This window comes from Chrysochloris asiatica, unplaced genomic scaffold (genome assembly GCF_000296735.1).
Source record: "Chrysochloris asiatica unplaced genomic scaffold, ChrAsi1.0 scaffold00031, whole genome shotgun sequence".
Classification (NCBI taxonomy): Eukaryota; Metazoa; Chordata; class Mammalia; order Afrosoricida; family Chrysochloridae; genus Chrysochloris; species Chrysochloris asiatica.
Window position 1 is genome coordinate 9,488,381 of NW_006408549.1, and position 3,887 is coordinate 9,492,267.

The window sequence follows — 3,887 nt, forward strand, 5'->3', positions numbered from 1 at the left end:
TGCTTCCCTTGGTCTCTGCTGCCCCCACATGGAGCAGATCTGGAGAACCTGGATGGCTGGATCACACTGGAGTTTCTCTCACTAGTGGCATTCCATCCGCGCCTGTTACCAACTGCGGGCTGCTGCTGCGGTTGCTGCCGTCCTCCGCCCGGAGCTCCAGGATGTTCATTCCAGCACCGGTGTCCAAATCGGCACCGGCCTTGAAGGAAGAATTGACAAATGGTCATTGAGACTGTTCGCCTAGAAGAGAACTTCACCCAGCAAGCCACACGACCCGCAGTCTCAGCAACTGAAGCAACTCAGCCCCGCTCTTCTGACGTCTTCTTCCTGTAAATGTTTGTGGGAGCAGAAAGTCTCATTTTTCTTCTAGGGAGCTCTAACTGCCGACCTTTGGTCACAGTCCAGTGCTTATCCTACAGAGCTACCAGACTCCCCAAGTACTGATTAGCCTAAAGCAAAAGTACAGATCAAGGGTAGCTCGAATGACCTCTCTTCTTACAAGACGGAATCACTTTAGTCAGTTGTAGCTTCAAAACTACTTTCATTCTTCTGGAATACAGATTTCTGGGTCCATGGAGTTGGGGTGAATCACACAGGTCATTACCTTGAGGTGTCCTTTTGAACCTTGAGTCTTCGAGAATCTGGTTCTAGGTGTGGCCTTGGAGTCAAGCAGTGGTCTACAGCAGTAGTGGGGAAACGTTTTTTTCTGCCAAAATTTATAACATCATTTACGGGCCATACAAAATGATCAACTCAAAAATTATCCTTCTGTATTTGGTCAAACATTTAATTAACTCTCCTTAATGTGATGGAGTCCTGGTGTGGTGCTGTGGGTTAATATGCCAGACTGCAAAGCTGTTTGAACTGAAAGATCAGCAGTTCAAGCTCACCAGCTGCTCATCGGAAACCCTATACAGGGTTGCTATGGATCAGAATGGACTTGACGGCACTTAACAACAACAACAACAATGTGATGATTGGAACTGGGGTTGCCTTGGCAGGGCCAGACAAAATGAGGAGTCCTGGTGTGGCACTGTGGGTTAATGCACCAGACTGCAAAGGCATTTGAACTGCAAGGTCAGAGGTTCAAGCTCACCAGCTGTTCCTTGGAAACCCTATACAGGGTCACTATGGGTCGGAACTGATTCGACAGCACTTAACAACAACAACAAAAATATGGAGAAAAGATTGAAGTTGCCAAAGACTTGGCAGAGCCAGACAAAATGATTTCAAAGGCCTTAAATGGAGAAAAGATTGAAGTTGTCAAAGACTTCATTTTTCTTGGATCAACCATCAACACTCATGGAAGCAGCAGCCAAGAAATCGAATGACTTATTGCATTAGGCAAATCTGCTGCACAAGACCTTTTTAAAGTGTTGAAGAACAAAGATGTCAGCCTGAGGACTAAGGTGCACCTAACCCAAGCCATGATATTTTCAATAACCTCATATGCATGCAAAAGCTGGACAGTGAATAAGGAAGATGGTAGAAGAATTGATGCATTTGAGTTATGGTGTTGGAGGAGAATACTTAAAGTGACATGGGCTGCCAAAAGAACCAAAAGATATGTGTTGGAAGAAGTGCAACCAGAGTGCTCCTTGGAGGCCAGGATGGCCAAACTTCATCTGTCATATTTTGGACATATTTACAGGAGGGACCAATCGCTGGAGAAAGATATCATGTTTGATAAGGTGGAGGGTCAGAAAAAAAGCGGAAGACCACCAGCAAGATGGATTGGCAAAGGGGCAGCATCAATGGGCTCAAGTGTGGCAATGATGGCACCTAGCAAGAACAAGAACAACAACAACAACAACAAAAACAACAACAACATATGGCTTGTGGGTGGGATGTTCCCCATCCCTGGTGTAGAGACAGAGAAGTAGGACCATTTTACCTTGAGCATTATGCTTTTTTGAAGAATTCAGTCAATTTTTGAAAACAGACTCCAAAGGTCAGACTGGGAGCTGCTATGAAAATGTTTACAGTAAATTGATAATTATTTGAATTGTTCTTCAGGACAATGCTGTATAGAATTCCTTCTGACCACAAATTTGTTTTGTTCTGTTCTGACCCTTTTTTCCATGACAATGTCAATATAAGTTATTATAAGAGTGTTTCAAGGGTCTCTCATGTTTGGAACTTTTTGTTCTGCTTTGGCGCTGTGGGTTGATGCACCAGACTGCAAAGCCTTTTGAACTGCAAGATTGGTGGTTTAAACTCACCAGCTGCTCCTTGGAAACCCTACATAAGGTCATTATTGGTCGGAACCGACTCTACAGAACTTAACAACAGCAAAGTTGAAATGCTATCCCAATTTGCAAACTGTATATTAAATAAACATCCATCAGTTTCTTTTACTAAATATGGTATTTGTTTTAACAATAGCTAAGATTCTGAGTCGCCTGAATGCTTTGTCTATATTAGGTCTGCTCAGTATGGCTCTCTCTGGTCAACTGGTAGGTCTGCTAGAGACTGGATGATCTAGGATCATGTGTCTGGGGCAGAGCCAACAGGATGGTGTACGTCTCATTCTCCCTGCTGGCTATCCAGGCATCCTCATGAGACAAGGAGAAAAGGGATTCAATATGAGCACTAATTGACTGAAATTTTGTGACTGAAGTCATGAGGAATGTTGAAACTTATGTCTCTCCTCTTCTTGCTTGGGCAATTGTAAAGCTGGGCAGAACATGCCCAGGGTGCATAGCTAAGCAGCCACATTCTGGGACATGCCATTAATGAAGACCACCCATAAAAATGCTGTATTTTTACTTCCTTGTGAGATATTTTACAGGTCGGACTGGCTTACCCAGTGCCCTACACATAACTTTAAGGAACAAACCTTCTTACTGGGGCATAGGAAAATACCAGCCCTTGGAGGGGTTTGAACCAGTAGGTGAGGACAAGCTTCTCAGTTTAGGAGCCTTTCAGGCCTCTGCCTATGTTGTATTTGGTCCTATTAATCAAAGTGGCCCAGAGGAGGGCATCCAAGTCCTAATGACATAGTGGGTTAAGTGTTGGGTTGCTAACTAAAAGGTCAGCAGTTTGCGTCTACCAGCTGCTCCATGAGAGAAAGATGAGGCTTTCTGCTCCTGTATATATTTAAAGCTTTGGAAACCCTATACAGGGTCACTATGAGTTTGACAAGAGTCGCCCCGAGTGCTTATTCTTCCGTGCCACACCAGGGCAGGGCAGACCATTTGTGTCACATAGGGACCCAGTTTTTGAGTCGATGTTCTTAGCTTCCCACTAAATCACCTTTTTAAAATTAAAGTCCAATAGATCAGGTGGAAGTTTCTGTCACCTCCCTCTCTATCCTCTCTCTGCTATAAAATAAAACCATATAAAACCAACCACAATAACTCTTTTATCCTTCTCTTCCTCCCTCCATCTCTCTTCCTTTCTGCGCTCCCTCTTTCTTTCTCTTCCTTCCTACTGTGCAGGGGAGAGTAGTGACTCTGTAGTACAAACATTGGACTGTAAACTACAAGGTTGGGAGTTTGAGTTCACTAACCACTTTGTGGGAGAAAGATGAGACTTTCTGCTCCCAAGAGTTACAGCCTCAGAAACCCTATAAAGGGTTGCTATGAGTCACTTGATGGGAAATAGCAACAACAACAACAACAACAACAGGGGTGGTGAGGAGCCCCTGTATGGTGCAAATGGTTAAATGCCTTGCTACTTCCTGAAGGGTTTGTGGTTTGAAACCACTCAAAGACACTTTGGAAGACATATCTGGCAATCTCCTTTTGAAAGGTCACAACTATAGAATTACAACAGGGGTAGTAAATAGAGGGGTGGCGGGGGATTGCCATTCACTTTTGCAATGAAATACAATATGGTAGTGGTGGTTGTATACTGTGGAGTCAGTTCTGACTTACGGCGACCCT

The 3,887-nt window shown here is 44.1% G+C and overlaps 1 pseudogene; it reads right to left on the reverse strand.

The window, feature by feature from the left end:
* The window catches only part of LOC102818473, a 6,834-nt pseudogene extending 4,931 nt beyond the window's left edge, over window positions 1-1,903 (reverse strand).
* Between the last annotated feature and the right edge of the window lie 1,984 nt (window positions 1,904-3,887).